At 36.6% G+C, this 17959-nt stretch overlaps 1 protein-coding gene across 10 annotated transcripts in view; it reads left to right on the plus strand.

Moving 5' to 3' along the window:
• The window catches only part of LOC105465543 (sodium/potassium transporting ATPase interacting 2), a 1022956-nt gene that overhangs the window by 840816 nt on the left and 164181 nt on the right, over positions 1 to 17959 (plus strand). The gene's annotated exons all lie outside the window — the stretch shown is intronic.

The raw sequence follows: 17959 nt of genomic DNA on the forward strand, positions 1-17959 counted from the left end.
TATTCTGATTTTTTGATACATGAATCAAAATATCACTCTGTATCCTATAAACACATACAATTATTATGTGTCAACCAAAAATAGAAGCAAAACTAATTTTTGGAGCCAAGCACAGATGCTATATGAGTCATAATTTCTGACTATTGAAAAATGATAATGACAGTACGATGGGTGGGTTTACTATTCAGGGACAATAGTGACTGGCAGTAATGGTGGGGAACTATTGAGGAGGACATTGCCTTGTTCCTTAAATGTCTCTAAGCCTTCAGTATTTTCAGCATGTCTGTGCCTTCACGCTAATGAAAAATTCACATAAATATGCTGTTACAATTAGTAAAATTGTGGCCTCAGGTGAGTCCTTAAATGGCAGTAACATCTCTGGAAATACTTAACCTGTTCATTGAAAACTGAGCCTTTAGAGTGAATGCAGCTAACTTTTCAAAGCTCTTAGGGAAAGGAACACTCACAATATGGGAAAAGATACCTGTGGGGAGGGAACAAACAGGAAAGTGAGAAAACAGCAGGAAAAGCTCTGCCTGAAAAGGATTCAGTACGTCGAAAACTATGAAGTCAGTGAGAAGTTGATCTTTCATTATCGTAACCAGCTGAGAAAATTCTGCCTCTAGCATCTGCTAGTAAAGGTGTGAAAGAGAGAACACTCATTTTGCCAAACTTAGATCCCACTCATAGCTGATGAGTTCTAACTTTAGAGGTTGAAAAATAAAATTGAGACTTTTGAGCCTGGAAGTTCGACGAACTTTAACATATCATGGAGACTTGCTCATTGAATTTTTTTCCCTGTTTCCTACTTTTTCTTTTCATTTCCATCCTTCCCTCCTTCCCTCTCATCCTTCCTTTCTTTTTTCCTTCCATGTTTCTTCCTTTTTTTTCCTTTTTTACCTTTCAGTGCATTACAAGGATCATCTTAAAACAAAATTCTTTGTATTCTAGCAGCAAACTTTCTTCTCCAGGGGAGAGTTGATGTGCACATCTTGAGAAGGAACTGTGAACGTATTGGGTTTAACATGTTCCTGTACCCTTAAGTAAAAAGCAACTGACTAAGACAATATTGCTATTTGTACATATAAAGAGGTACCAGGTCTAATATTGTGAGGTTTGAAAAGGAATGGAATTAATCAGGAAAAGCTGTTGAGAAGGGGTAACTCAAAGTATTAATTCAAAAGAAGAGAGATATGCAGAATGTTAATAGAAAGTTATAAGGAGGCTTTCACAAAAATGCAATATTTGTAGCAATACTCAGAATGCAAAAGGGATAGACCAATGACAGACAACACAAAACATTTATCTGGACCAAGAAGGCAGTTGGGATAAGACTTGGAAAAGTGAAATAATGGCCTTTGTTGGTACATGGACATGAGAAACCTGTTTTCAGGCAAGAAATAATTAAAACATATAATAGCAATGAACTTTAAATATTTTACATTATATCTTCAGTGAATCTTTCCACATAATCAGAAGAAATACATTTTGTTTTTAAAACACTAGCTTTTTGTTTTTGTTTTTGTTTTGAGATGGTCTCTGTCACCCAGGCTGGAATGCAGTGGCAAGGTCTCAGCTCACTGCAACCTCTGCCTCCTGGGCTCAAGCGATTCTCCTGCTTCAGCCTCATGAGTAGCTGGGAGTATAGGTGCACACCACCATGCCAGGCTTATTGATTTTATTTTATTTTGTATTTTTAGTAGAGACGGCGTTTCACTGTGCTGGCCAGGCTGGTCTTGAACTCCCGAGGTGATCCACCTGCCTCAGCCTCCCAAAGTGCTGCATTTACAGGTGTGAGCCACCGCATCCAGCCAAAAGACTAGCTTTTAGAAAGGCAAATACCACTGGACTTTACTCATGTGTTTTTAGAGCGATGGTTGTAATTTTCCATGCTCACAGAAATATTTTCTAAAATCTTTCCTGAATAACTAATGTCAGGAACCAAGAGCTGGAGTTAACCCTAGCTATGGTGTCATATTGAATTAGGACATATAATCAGCCAAATCCCAAAGTTACCCATAGTTGAAGACTATGGAACAAAGTAGGGACAGGAGCATATATCTGCTCTCCCATCATAATATAGTGGAATGACTCACACGTTTGAATTTTGGAGTGGGTAGATATAAACTTTTTTCTGTTCTGGGCTGTATTTCTATAAAGGCAGCTTTCATTCAACTGGTTAAATAAAACACATTTGTAATTTTGCTTGTCTTCTCAAAACCATACTTTCTCCGCTGTTCTTCCTCACATCTCGAACAATGTAATTTGCTTTCACTGCTTTTCATATGCTACCAGGATAACTTTAGCATTGGGGGTTTTACATGTAGAAGTGGATTTGCATAGATCTATGCAAGTGTCACCAGAAAATGCTATATTTGGAGTTAGAATGATAAATTCACCAGCAGAAAACAAGCCATGAATAATAACAATTGTAAAGAATTTTTCAGGGTTTTCTATGAATGAGTGTCCACATGTAGATATTGGCAGTGCGATACAGAACAGTGCTCTCTGATGATAATTTAAAATTTTATCCAGTATATGTTGATTGTAAATAAATAAGAGTTCATGAAAATATGTGATTCTTGATGTCAAATACAGCCTCCCCCACTATTTCATCTCCTGCATCTTTTGCTAATTACGGAATGTTATTCATCATGGATTTTCCTATTTATCTCAGTCATAAAGATGAAATGCATATAGTTTTGTTAAAGTAAATATTTATACTTCCCAGGGTATGTTTTGTTTGTTAAAATTTGCTTTTTTCCCTTAAATGTACTTGCTTGGCATTCCTCTAATGTCCTCAACAGAAATATGTTTTAAGGTATGGAGAATGCTGACTTGGTCCCATTCTTGGCTCTGAAAGTATTAAAAGCACTGTTCCTGGTCATGGTTTCTGCCTCTCTGGATCCTTGTGGAACTCACGAGAGTATTCTGGGGGTAATTAAGGTTAAGCACTAGGAATTTATAATAATAGCATCTGTGTTACCAGCTTTCTTATGACTACTATTCAATACAGCACCTGTACTGGTTGCCCCACATGTCTCCTGCACAGCTCACCCAATCCTACAAGAGAAGGATTAGTTTTATTGTAATACCTTTTGGCTCATATGTAATGGCACTTGCAGTCTCTTACCATTCAAAACCTTTCAATAAACAGGATTTATTGATTTGGCACTTAGGTCCCTCTTCAATCTAGCCCCAGTTCATCTTTCCAATGCTATTTTATACTACTACTAACAAAATCCCATCTCATAAGTATAAGGCTACATATTGCTACTTAGAAATACAAGTTGTAGCTCTATAATTTTGATTATTGGTCCACTTTACTTAAAATGGTCTTTTTTCCCCTGGTTGTGGGTCTATCTAAGCCTGAGTCTTTCAGGTTCCAGCTAGAGTTCCCAGGCACCATACCCTTTGAATTCTTGGACACAGATTGTCCACATCACTTAAGTACTTATCAAATACTTTCTTATATTGGTATATTTTATTTTTATACCTAGTTTCCCAAAAGAGAAAATAGCCCCATGATGTCATATATGCTATCTTGCTATCTTATATAGATTCACATCACATCATTATGGCCTGGTAAGATGATTTACATATGGTATAGGAATTATTAATATTTGTGTAACTAACTTGATAACTCTAGGCTTATTGCCATTTAGTAAGAAGTGCATTTCTAGCCTTTTAGTAACCACACGGCCTAGAAATAAGAAGTTATCCATTTTTAATATTATTCTAAAAGAAGAAGGCAATAGAATACTCCAGAAATCTAAGAAAATATTTCATATTTTTAAATTGCAACTCAAAATTTCTCACTTTCACACTCCACCTTCAAATCTCTGCAATCTAGCCCCCATTACTTACTATCATAACAGTTATGTACATGTGTGCTTTGCTCTTCAAATACCATAAGCTGGAAAAGTAAATTTTCAGTTTTTTTTGAAATTCTGAAATGTCATTAGTATCATTTTCTCATTTACTTGTCAACTTTTTTTTAATCAAATGCTTATTATTTGTTGAGCAATTAGGCTTCTTACATTGACCTGAATACATACAGGCCCTGTCAGAAACAAATTTTAGTGCTAATAACAGCTTTCATGTAACACATCATCAGACCCTGTTATTTTGAAGAAATGACATGACCAAAAATGAGGTCCTTTAATCTGAACTTTTTGAAGATTTACTAGCATATATGAATAAATAAATTAACACCAAGATTTTTTATCACTATGCTGATGTGAACATATAATTACGAAAGTCTTCTTTAGATTTAGAAGTTTTATCATCTTAACAATTCTGAGTCCCTTTTTCATGTTTTTCCTGTGAATACATCCAGAGTGTAAAAGATTTTGTTTGCGGTTTTCTTTTCTTTTTTTTTTTTGAGACATAGTCTCGCTCTATCGCCCAGGTTGGAGTGCAGTGGCATGATCTCGGCTTACTGCAACCTCCACCTCCCGGGTTCAAGCGATTCTCCTGTCTCAGCCTCTGGAGTAGCTGGGACTACAGGCTTGTGGTACCATGCCCTGCTAACTTTTTATATGTTTAGTAGAGACGGGGTTTCACTATGTTAGCCAGGATGGTCTCAATCTCCTTACTTCGTGATCCGCCCGCCTCGGCCCCTCAAAGTGCTGGGATTACAGGCTTGAGTCACCGTGCCCAGCTTGTTTGTGGTTTTCTACCTTATTTTGTGACATTGAGATTTGTGGTTTGTGTCAAAAGTCATAATTTTGAGCTGAAAATTACAAAGCATACAGGAATTAAATAACTTGCTGATATACATAGCTCAGATCACACCAAGGAATTCCTGTTATATTTAAAAGGGGACTTCAAGATTACCTTTATGTTGTCTGTTTTACAGGAAGAAATTTCCATTTTGTAGTGAAAACATTGCATATGTGCACATACACACAGGACTTCTTGTTTAAATGTCTACAGGAAAATAGATGAAAGTATAAAATAATACCAGAAATTTTCCATTTAATGATAGCTGGTTGAAGAGATACACTCACTTATATTTTATCCTAAAATACCAACAAATTGATGTTAAAGAATCAACAGTGAGACAAGAAGTGTCAGCAATTTTTAGAAAATTGAAAGTAGATAGAGGATTGGCAAGTGAGTTAGCAGAAAGGAAAACCCAAAAACTTATGAACATGCAGAGGAGGATTCCAAAGTACAAATTTGGCAGGTAACATCCTCTAACAACAGGATTTGGAAGTGGAAGGAATGTGTGAGGTAGAGAACCAAAAACTAGAATAGGTTGAATAATCTGTTTGAGGAACAGGTAGCTTGCCTTAGCCTCTTCCAATGATCTCTACGTCACGCTTCTCCCCCAAAACAGGCAAGCCTCTTGAGGCACAGGTCAGCATCAGCAGTTTCTAAACAGAGAATTAAATTAAAATCAGCATACTGAAAAAATAAAAACTCTCTACTATGTAGCAAGACCACCAGCTCCTTCCCAGTTCAGCCCCAAAATGCTGTGGTCTGTTGCCTAATCATAAGAAGACTTGCGGACCCAAAGCAAAATCCAACAGATTCCTATAGATAGAGCATTTGGAAGGCACTGCCCCATCATCTTATGTGAGAGACAACAAATGACCAGCACACTAATGCAGAACAAAGCACCAATCGAGTTTTAGTTCCTCCTATTTAATATGAAAAGACAACCAGGGATCACCAGACTTTTAAGGAAGGCTCCAACATGAAAGTCAAAGATAAGAATAAACATAATAGAAAATCTTTAAGTCATCCTCACTGGCTGTTCCCACTGTTGGGAATGCTCTTTCTCATCTTTGCTCTGTTCACTCCTTTACTTCATTCACTGGTTGCTGTTCACATGTAAGATACTGAGATAGCTTTCCTTACCATTACATCTAAAATAGTGTTACCCACTCGCTCATCCCCACCCAGTTCTTGGTCATTCTATTTCTTTACTTGAATTTATTTTCCTTATTATATTAATCACTGCACAGGTATTTTGGTATATTTATATATTTGTTGTCCATCTCCTCCATTCCAAAACAAACATTCATAAGGGCAGGAATATTGTTTATGACACATAGACAATAATTGTTTTTAATATTTATTTATTTATTTATTTAGTGAAGATGAGTAACTTGAATAAAGCAAAAGCAATGTAGAAAATATAATTTTAAAACTCTGATAATTCAGAGAACTAAGAAAACTTATAGCCAAGACACAATTAAAAGAATAGCTATATAAAAAGAACAATTAGAGAATAATTAGCTCTTAGAAATTCAAAACATTAAAAATTTTAAAATAGTTCATTATTAGACTGGGAAGATTTGGCAAAGAAAATCTCAGTGAGTAAAGAGAAATGAGAAATATAAACAGTATGAAAGAAAAGAAGGTGGGAGATCAGTCCTGGAAGTCAAATGTCTGACTAACAGAATTTCTTGTAGTAAAAGAAAGAGTGGAAGGGAGGGAAAAATTAAGGATATAATGCAATAATATTTTCTAGACTATAAGTAAAGGGTCCATGTATTGAAAGGTCCACAGATGCTCTACAAGATAAATGAAAAACAGCAATAACAAAAAAAACCCGCCCAGTTACTTCCTTTAGAGAATTTCAGAACTTGGAGCTAAACGTATTTCCTACATAAAGAAACCTCAGGCTGGGTGCAGTGACTCATGCCTGTAATCCCAGCACTTTGGGAGGCCAAGGTGGGTGGATCAGTTGAGGCCAGGAGTTTGAGACCAGCATGGCTAACATGGTGAAACTTCATCTCTACTAAAAATACAAAAATTAGCCAGGCGTGGTGATGCATGCCTGTAATCCAAGATACTCCAGAGGCTGAGGCAGGAGAATCGCTTGAACTCGGGAGGCAGAGGTTGTAATGAGCTGAGATCACACCACTGCACTCCAGTTTGGGTGACAGAGGGAGACTCCATCTCAAAAAAAAAAACGAACAAAAAAAAAAAACAAACAAGAAACCTCAAATATATGAAAGGAAACCAAAATAAGGTGTAGAGTATATATACATTTTGAAACCTAAAAACAAAACCCTAGTATTTTATGTTATTAATGGATATGTTAATATTTAGGAAAACTGTAAAAAAAAAAAAAAAAAGTCATGTGAACACGCTAAAATCATGATAGTAATTATCCCCGAAGAAGAAGTGAAGAAAGTAATATTTAGGAGAAGTACAGAGAAAGGCATAATTTATATTATATAAAATATTATATTAAAAGTGACTTCAGTCTGGGAATGGTTGCTCACACCTGTAATCCTAGCACTTTGGGAGGCTAAGGCAGGCAGGTCACTTGAGGTCAGGAGTTCAAGAGCAGCCTAGCCAACATAATGAAGCCCCGTCTCTAGTAAAAATAGAAAAATTAGCCAGACGTGCTCACTTGAACCCAGGAAGTGGAGGGTCTAGTGAGCCAAGATTGTACCACTGCACTCTAGCCTGGTGACAGAGCGAGACTCTGTCTCAGAAAAAAAAAAAAGACTTCGAGCAAATATAGCCTAAGGAAGGTTTAATGAAACTGGGTGATGGGTATAATGACATTATTATAATATCCTTTATACTCTTCAGTGGTTTTGGAAATATATCATTACTTTAAAAAAAAAAAAAAAAGATGCAAACTGCCAAAAGAAAGAAAGAATGGAAACAGGTTACATTTTTTTTAAATGTAGGGAAGCAAAATGATGTTGGACTTCTTAACTGCAAAAATAGAAACTAGAAGAAAACGGAGAAATTTCCACATGGTTCTGAGAGAAAATCATATTTAACCAAGCAATATATATGTGTCCATCCAAAATATCAGTCAATTAATATAAAAATGGAATGAAGGCACATTGATCAGACTTAAGAAACTAGTGACTAACATGCTCTGCAAAACAAGATAAGAAACCAGTTAAGAGAAAGACATGAGAAATGTTAAAGAGAAATTATACCAACACTTGTTAATAATGGCAAGATGGATTTTATTTGAACTACTGCAGTAGGGAAGAGAGACGTCAATATTGAACTGACATCATCTCCGAGTAAAACAAGCAAAGAACACTTTATTCAAGACCATTGCAACTGGGGAGATCATTGCAGTAGAGAGAGAGACTGAACTCAGCTCCACTGAAAAGCAGGATTCTTAAATGCTGAAGTGAACCAGTGGAGTACATTAGTGGGGAGGTTGGTGAATGTGTTTCGGCCGCCTGAGTTTGCTAATTGTCACTTATCTGAGTTAGGCTCCTAATCTCCTACAGAGATTGAAATAGAGGTGCTATCTTCTTTCACAATTACATTTCAAAGAGATACCTCTGACATCCTTGAGAAGAGTCGTAGAAAATTTACATCTCAAAGGTAGGGAGAAAAAATTGTTAATTACAAAATGTCTAAAGTAAATGCTCTAAGAAAAGGGAGGTCAGAGGCCCATATTGAGGAAGAAATCTGTCTAAAGTTTAGTAGAGCTGATAGGAACATTAACGTCATGTTGGTCAGATCCAGGAAACTGGGGATTCAACATACAAGAGAACTGATGATATTGGGCGAAGGCTCACATTCAATTATGTGCATCAAGTGCATGGAGTGTGACGGAAGTAGAAGCCTGGAAGATTCAAGTCATAGTTCACCTGAAAAAGAACAAACGAACAAAAAAGGCTTTAAATGACCCTGAAGTATTGGACCATGTAGAAATTAATATTGAATGAATCCTTACAGTTCTATTGGTCAGTTTGAAAATAATTAGTGATAGATATGCCACAAAGAGATGATGAAAATATGCCCAAAAATGTGAAGAAATCAAAAAAGAAAGATAACTGGAAAATCCCAAAATACATGGCGATTAAACAACACATTCTAAATAGCACATGGGTCAAGAATAAATCTCAAGACAATTTTAAAAGATTTTGAACTAAATGGAAATTAAAATACCACTTTTTAAATTTTGTAGAATGTAGTGAAAGCACTGCTTTGAGAGAAAGTTATAGCATTGAATGCATATTAAAAAAATCTAAAACCAATAACGTAATCTTCCAATTTATCACTCTAGGAAAAAAAGAGCAAAGTAAATCCAAAGTAAGCAGAAGGAAAGACATGCTACAAATTAGAAAATAAATCAATAAAATTAAAAATGAGAAATCAGTAGTGAAAACCAACAAAACTATAAACTGCTTCTTTGAAATGTTTAATAAATCATTAGGCCTTTAGTCAGGTTAAGAACACGAGACGGAAGTTAAGAATTACTAATATTGGCCGGGCGCGGTGGCTCAAGCCTGTAATCCCAGCACTTTGGGAGGCCGAGACGGGTGGATCACGAGGTCAGGAGATCGAGACCATCCTGGCGAACATGGTGAAACCCCGTCTCTACTAAAAAATACAAAAAAACTAGCCGGGCGAGGTGGCGGCGCCTGTAGTCCCAGCTGCTCGGGAGGCTGAGGCAGGAGAATGGCGTGAACCCGGGAGGCGGAGCTTGCAGTGAGCTGAGATCCGGCCACTGCACTCCAGCCCGGGAGACAGAGCGAGACTCCGTCTCAAAAAACAAAACAAAACAAAACAAAACAAAACAAAAAAAAAAAGAATTACTAATATTATAAATGAAAGCGGGAATATAACTACAGAGACATGGACAAGAAAGGATAATAATGGTATATTGTTAACAATTCTATATCTAAAAATTTAACAACCAAGATAAAATGGAGCAATTTTTGAAAGACGTGGTCTAACAAAACTGGTAGAAGTAGATAAATTGAGTAGGCCTATATCTATTAAAAAATTGAATCAGCAATTATTACCTTTTTAAAACAGAAAGCACCAGACCCAGATAGGTTCACTGGTGGATTCTACCAACCATGTAAAGAAGACATTATACCAATTCTGTACCATCTTTTTCAGAAGATAGAAGCAGAGACACTAACTTCGTAACACATTCTATAATGCTAGCATAACCCTAATACCAAAACCAAAGGTAACACAATAAAAGAAAACTGTAGTCCAATATCCCTCATGAATATAGATGCAAAGACTTTCAACGTATAACATGTATAACACTCAATATAGCAAATTGAATCAGAGAATATATAAAAAGAATTATACACCACAACAAACTGATTTGTCCCAGGTATGCAAAGCTGTCTCAACAGTCAAAAATTAAGTCATGTAATACATCGCATCCACAAACTAAAGAAGAAGAAAAATTAGAATATCTATAGATATACATCATATCAATAGATGTAGAAAAAGCATTTGTCAAAATCCAGCATCCATTCATGATAAAAATTAAAAATAAAAAATAAAAACTCTCAGCAAACTAAGACAGAGAAATTTCCTCAACTGGATAAAGAGCACCTATAAAAAATCTATAGCTAACATCCTAAAAGTGAGAACTGGAAATTTTTCTACTAAGATCAGGAACAAAGCAGGGGCATTCCCTCTCACTACACCTCTTAATATTTTACTGGAAGTTGTAGCTAACACGACAAGACAAGAGAAGGAAATAAAGTTACACAGATTAGGAAGGAATCGATACAAGTATTTTTGCTCACAGATAAAATGATTGTGTAGAAAATCTTCAGGTATTGGCCCCCAAAATACTCCTGTAGCTAGTAAGCAGTTACAGCAAAGTTTCAGGATACAAGGTTAATATGCAAAAGCCAATTAGTTTCCTAAGTACTACCAGTAAACAATCAGAATTTGAAATTTAAAACACAATACCATTTATATTACCACACACATACAAAAGGAAATATGTAGGTATCGATTTGTCTTCATCTATTTTATACTGATGTAACAAAATACTACAGACTGGGTAATATATAATTTTATAAAATTTATAATTGCTCATTTATGCTGCCTCTTAATAAGGGAGAAGGTATCATGTGGCAGAAAGGCAAAAAGAAAGGGAGAGATGTGAGAGGAAAGAGAACAAAAAGAAGGCCAAACTCACCCTTCTGGAGCAAACCCACTCCCGTGGTGGCAACAGTAGTCCATTCATGACAGTGGAGTACTCATGGCCTAATCACCTCTTGTTATGCCCCACCTCCCAACACTGTTGCACTGGGTATTAAATTCACATGATTTTGGGGTGACATATTCAAACCATAGCACTTCTGGCCCTCCAGAATCTATGCTCATCTCACATGCAAAATATATTCATTCCATTTCAATAACACCAATGTCTTAACTTGTTCTAGCACCAACTCAAAAGTCCAAAGTTGAGAGATTCATCTAAATCAGATATGGATGAGACTCAAGGCATAATTCTTCCTAAGGCAAATTCCCTCTAGCTCAAGCCTATGAAATCAAAACAAGTTATCTCCTTCCAAAATACAATGGTGGGACAGACATAAGGTAGACATTCCCATTCCAAAAGGGCGAAATAGGTAAGAAAAGAGGGGTGACTTGTCTCAATAAAGTTCAAAACCCAATAGGGCAAACAACATTAAATTTTAAAGCTGGAGAATAATCTCTTTTTTGACCCTATGTCCCGCCTTTTTAGTACACTGAGGTAGGAGTTAGGCCCCCAAGGCTTTAGGCAGCCCCACCTCAATTGCTTTGCTGGGCTTAGCTTGTATAGCAGCTCTCACAGATTAGGGTGTCATGACTACAGCTCTCTGGGTGGATGTTGCAGACTGGTAGGTCTGCAGTTCTGAGGTCTTGGGGATAGCCCCACTACTGTGGCTCCAGCAGGCCTTGCCCTAGTGAGGACTCTCTGCAGTAGCCTCACTACCTCAGTTCCACTAAGCATTGCTTAGTGACTGCCCCTGAAGCAGGTTTCTGCCTGGGCTCCAGGCTGCCTACTACATTCTTTAATTAGTGGATGCTGCCACAACCCCATAGCTCATGTACTTGGCACGTCTGCAGAGCCAGCACCACATAATTGCTTCAAGGCTTACTGCTTGAGTCCTCAGGAACAGTGGCCCGAGCTGTACTTGAGGCTGCTTAAGCCACAGCTGTGGGAGACAAGGAGGACTGAGCTTCTTGAATGTGGAGAACAGAGTTATAAACACAGGGAACAGAGGCCCAAAGTGGCCCTCGTCAAGGAGCTTGTGGAGGGCATCCTAGACCTGTCCCCCAAAATCATTCTGCCCTCCTATAGCTCTGGGTCTATGATAAGAGGGAAAACCTCAAAGATCACAGAAATGCCTTCAGGATCATTTTCCATTTTCTTAATGAATAACACCTGCCTTTCTCCTAGCCATACTGATCTCCTTATCAAATGTGTACTTGGCCACACCCTTGGATTTCTCTCCTGAAAAGATCTTTTATTCTGTACCAGATGGTCAAGGCTGAGAATCCTTTAAATCCCTAAGTGTGTTTTCCTTTAAATCATTTTATTTAAATCTAGTTTTGTCTTTAAATAATTTATTTCTTCTTGGATTTTACTGTATGAAGTTAAAAGAAGCCACATAACTCCTGTAATATTTTGCTTAGAAATTTCTTCTGCCAGATATCCTGGTTCATCACTGTTAAATTCTGTCTTCCGTAAAGCCTGGGTGAAGGATACAATTCAGCAAAGTTCTCTGCCACTTTATAACAAGGATGGCCTTTACTCCGGTTTCCAATAAGATGTTTCCCATCTCCATCTAAGACCTCATCAGAATGGCCTGTACTGCCCATATTTCTACCAGCATTCCTATCATAACCACTTAAGTAATCTATATGAAGTTTCAGACTTTCCCTGTAGTTCTCCGTCTTCTGAGTTGTCACCAGAATCATCCTTAATCCCCCATTACAGCAACACAAGCTTTTTCTAGCATTCATTTCAAAACTGTTTCGGCCTCTACTCATTACACAGTTCTCAATCATTTCCACATTGTCAGGAATTCGTTATAGTACCACTGAACTCCTCCGGTACCAGTTTTCTGTCTTAGTTTGTTTTGGACTACTATGACAAAATACCCCAGACTGGGTAATTTACAATAAATAAAAATTTATTTTCTTACAATTCTGGAGGCCAGGCAGTCCAAAATCAAGGGGCTGGCATCCAGCAAAGTCCTTATTGTGTTATAACATGACAGAAGGCATCACCAGGTAGAAGGACACAGAGAGTGCAAGAGAGGAAGTGAAAAAGAGGCCAGGCTCGCCCTTTTATAACAAACCCACTTGCATGATAATGAACCCCCACTCACCCCAGTCATAGCAGCATTAGTCCATTGCTGAGCATGGAGTCCTCATGACCTAATCACGTCTCATTAGGCTTCAGTTCCCAACAGTACTGCATTGGGGGATGTTTCCTACACAAAATTTTGGGGGATCCATTCAAACTACAGCAAAATCTAGCAATATATGTATGAGATCTATATGAGAAAAACTGCAAAATTCTGTTAAAAGGAATCAAATAATTAAATAATGGTGAGAAATTCAATGTTTATGTATAGAAAGATTCCAAATTTTCAAGATTTCAGTTAACAACAGCTTGATCTATAGATTCATCACAATCCCAAAGTTCCAGCAAGTAATTTTATGGATATTGGCAAACTGATTCTAAAGTATATGTAGAGAGGTGAAAGACCCAGAATAGACGAAACTATATTGAAGGAAAGGGGTAAAATCTGAGGACCAATAACACCTGCTCTCAAGAGCTAATATAAAGTTACAGTAATCAAAACAGTGTGGTATTGGCAAAAGAAGAGACAAATAGATCAATGGAATAGAATAGAGAACCTAGAAGTCCACCCACACAAATATGGTCAACTGTTTTATGCCAAAGAGGAAAGGTAATACAAAGGGGAACACAGGTAGTCTTTTCAATAAATGGTGCTGGAATAATTGCACATCCACATGCAAAAAAAAAAACCAAAAAAAAAAACAAAAAAAAACTGGACACAAACCTTGTGTCCATGACAAAAATTAACTAAAAATGGATCAAAGACCTAAATGTAAAACGCAAAACTATAAAGCTCCTAGAAAATGACACAGGAGAAAATCTAGATGAACTTGGATTTGGCAATGACTTTTGAAATAAGACACCAAAGGCATGATCCATGGAAAAAAGCATTAACAAGCTGTCCTCCGTTAAAATTTAAAAACTTCTCTCTGAAAGGTATTATCAAAAGAATGAAAAGACAAGCCATAGACTGGTATAAAATATTGCAAAAGACATATATGATAAAAGACTACCATATATGATATTTTAATCTATATTTTTAACAATATAATTTTTATCTTTTTAAGACTAAAATAGGCAAAGAACTCTTAAAACTCAATGATAAAAAGCAAACAACCCAATTTAAAAATGGGCCAAAGATCTTAGCAGACATCTCACTGTAGAAAATAAACAGATGGCAAATAAGGATATGAAAATAGTCTCAACATCATATGTCATCAGGGAAATGCAAATTTTGCAATATTCATACAACCAAATTTTAGAGAAATTATACAGAATGGTGGGAAATAGAAAGGGAATATTTCTAAAAATGTTATTTCATACATTTCATACTAGAAATAGGAGATAATACTTACAAGATAAATGAATAATGTCAATATGAGCATGATGTTTAAAAAACAAAAGTAAATACTTAAAAGTAACAGTTATAAAAAATGAAAGTGGTTGCCTTTCAATAGGGTACTATGAAATGGAAAGGATTGTGGACAAGAAACGCTATTTTTGGCTATAACTTTATGGTAAATGTAATTATTAAAAATATATGTAGCTAATTGATTTTCTAAATAATAAATAATATAGAAAGCACATAAATAAATGTATGAAGTAATAAAATATTTTACTTGTCATTCAGACAATAGGTTCAAATGATCTTTAGAAATCTCAAACATAAATTAAAAGAGAAAATACCAAAAAAGTAAATAAATTTTAAAAAAGAAAAAAAAACAGAACTGACCCTCTAGAGAAACAAAAAATAAAATAAAAAAGAGAGAGAGAAATTAGAGTTCAATGTTACCAGTTGGATTGTGCCCACTCCCCTAAACTCATGCTTATGGCCTAACCCCCAGTACCTCAGAATGTGACTTCATGTGGATATAGGATCATTTCAGATGTAACTACTTAATGAGGTCATTAAAGTGGGCTCTAGGCCAATACAACTGGGGTCCTTATTTTTTAAAAAAAGGAAATTTGGATACAGCTTGGCACCCGGGGAAGTTGCCATGTGAAATGAAAGCAGAGATTAGGGTGATGCTTCTACAAGCCACAGAATGCCAAATATTACCAGCACACCATCAGAGGCATGCAATGGATTCTTCTTCACAAAAAGCCCTTTGAAAGAACCTTACTTACACCGGGATCTTAGAATTTTGGCCTCTAGAAGTATAAGAAAATAAGTTTCTTCTTAAGCTCCCCTATTTGTGATACTCTGTTATGGCAGTCCTAGCAAACTAATATGGTTACTGTATTAGAAAGAGGAACTAAAGATGGTTCAGATGTCTGTTAAATCCAGCATAATTCTCTGCCAGTATTCTTGAAATTATGGAAGAAAAATCAACTAAAGATACCATCCCATATATTATAAATATTTTGTATAAAAATATTTATACAATTGTTAATTTCTCTTAAAAATCAGTATTAGGAAAGAAAAGATTGTCTTTTTTGGGGCAATGGTATTCTTCATTCTTTTAGATAATGATAGCTGTGTTCCCATTGTGTCTCCATTATTACCAACAAGTCAGTTCTGAATTGAGTATCCAAGTGAGGCACTTACTCATGTCTTGGTTTCCTGGCTCACTAGCTATCATCTCCATTTTTTTGGCTCTTATTTTTTACCCTTGTTTTAATGGTATATGTTTGCTTTATTATGACAAGACTCTTTTTTTGGCAGTAGTTAGGATATAAATAATTAGTAAATAAATGATCACTTCTGACACCATAGCTCTAATGGCCAACAAACTCAACTTACATCAATGCTTTTTAAAAACTTGTCTCTGCAGCTATGGTTACTAACTGTCCTGTTGTGCTGGGACTAAGGGACTTCCAAGGACAACTGACTTTCATTGCAAAATGCATGACAGTCCTGGGCATAATGGCATAGTTACCTATCTGAATCACTTCTATGTCTAATAGTTCACAAGCATGTTTTCACTGTCACTGCTTTGGGCTCTAGTCCCTGTTTGTAATTATGATTACCCCCTATAAACCCATGCATAGTTGATTATTGAATCATCTCGCTTTGTATGATAAACAATTTTGCTTCAACTGATGAGGAGCAATAATGCAAATAACCAGGTTCTAAGTCTCAGAAAATCCTCCTTACCATTGCTTCACATGGAATCTCATAGTTGGTCTTGACTTCCTGTGAGAGAGGGAGGTTTACCGAGACCTTGAGCTATGTATATTAGATATCACCAGGAATTAGGGAACTGGATTGTGTTCTTGCTGGGGTGTGCAAACCTGGCTGCCCCCACGGTTTAGTCTCTTGTCGGTTGCCTTTTTGAAAGCTTTTCTTTTTTCTCTTAGGCCCTGGGGATTTATCCAGTTTGCTTTGGTAACCAAACATTAAATGATCATGATTCTGAGAAAAATAACATAAAAAACATTCCTCTCTCATGATTTCCCCTGCAGGGCTCCCCATGGACCTGATTCTTCTGTTACCATTGGATAAAATAAATAGGAGATCTCCTACTTTTGTGGTTATTCCAGATAATAAAAAGTTATCCAAAGTCACTATAGTTTCCAAAGAATTCTCTGTTCAGAAATTAATATGTCTGACATTGTAATAAAAAATCCAAATTGTATTCAAAATTAAACTTCTTCTTTCCTGTAGGGAAAAGTTGTATGCTTCGTGTTTCACTTTGGTCGTTACTAACTAACCCCATCCGTGTCTCACAACTATTATCTGAGATCTCAGACCCCACTATGCTTGGAGTATAACAATGGAGAGGACATAAGGGAGCAGGAGAGATATCTAGGTACTAACAGAGTTTGGTGGCTAATGAAATTGAGAGGTGTCTCAAGACACTTTTCTGGGGTTTTCAGAGTCCCAATTGCATTAAATATCTCATCTGTAGGTACATGATTTAGTTGGTGTCTCTTCCATACTTACCACATTTTAACACTCCCTCCCTCATGCCCTAAGAATAGGTGATGGTCAAGATTCAGCCATTACCCCCCTACCCACCGGTCTTCTTGGAAATCCTCGGAAGAAAACCCATGTTAGCTCTCTCTCATGACAGCTCACATCTGCTACCAAGAACTATTACTTTAGATCCATGATATGTAGCAGTGCACTTTCCTTTCACATATTGCGTAATTTTTGTTTGACCACTTAGCAGGTAACTCTAGCCACAGGCTCTATTTTCAGATTGGTCAGGCCTGAGTCAGACACTAGCTGCTGTGTTTCCTAGGTTCCAAAGATACTTTGAAGCTTTTCTCAACAGGCTTGCAAAAAAAGAGAGATCACCCACACCCCACCCAACCACCACCATGGAGATGATGACACTCGTAGCACACCTTTTTCCAAAGAAGTTCCACTTGGAATCTCCAAATTCCCTGACCATTTCAACTCAACCCTTCCATATGTTCAATGTGAGCGTGTGGCTCCATGTCACAAACGATGACTTAAGACATTATCTATACAGGGTCTGCCTAGTCCATCAGAACTTCACTGTGGAGTGAGTAGTTGGCACCTATTGTGGCCGTAACTATCACTGAAACTGATATAGTGCAATTTCCCATAACTGAACTTTTTTTCTTAGAATTTATCTTTCTTCATGACTTCCTGAATAATAAAATGCTTTGATACATTTCCTTTAGCCGTTCTTTCCCCAGAAGACAACATTTGCCCATGTGTCATTGATAGCTCCACGTTGGCATAGGTGATTGCAAGCTCTCTGAGTGCAAAACTCGACTTTTATTCCATTTTATTCCATTTATAGCTGTGTATCACCTAACATGTTTAGAACTTCATCTAAATAGTTGATTTATTATCTCTACCCTGCAAGAATTTGATAATAATATTTCCTAAAAAATATTTACTTCTTAATTCTTAAGAAATATTATGACCGATTTCACAAAAATTGGTAAGATTGGAGAGACACTAATTTGCCC

Source organism: Macaca nemestrina, chromosome 5, assembly GCF_043159975.1.
Source record: "Macaca nemestrina isolate mMacNem1 chromosome 5, mMacNem.hap1, whole genome shotgun sequence".
Lineage (NCBI taxonomy): Eukaryota > Metazoa > Chordata > Mammalia > Primates > Cercopithecidae > Macaca > Macaca nemestrina.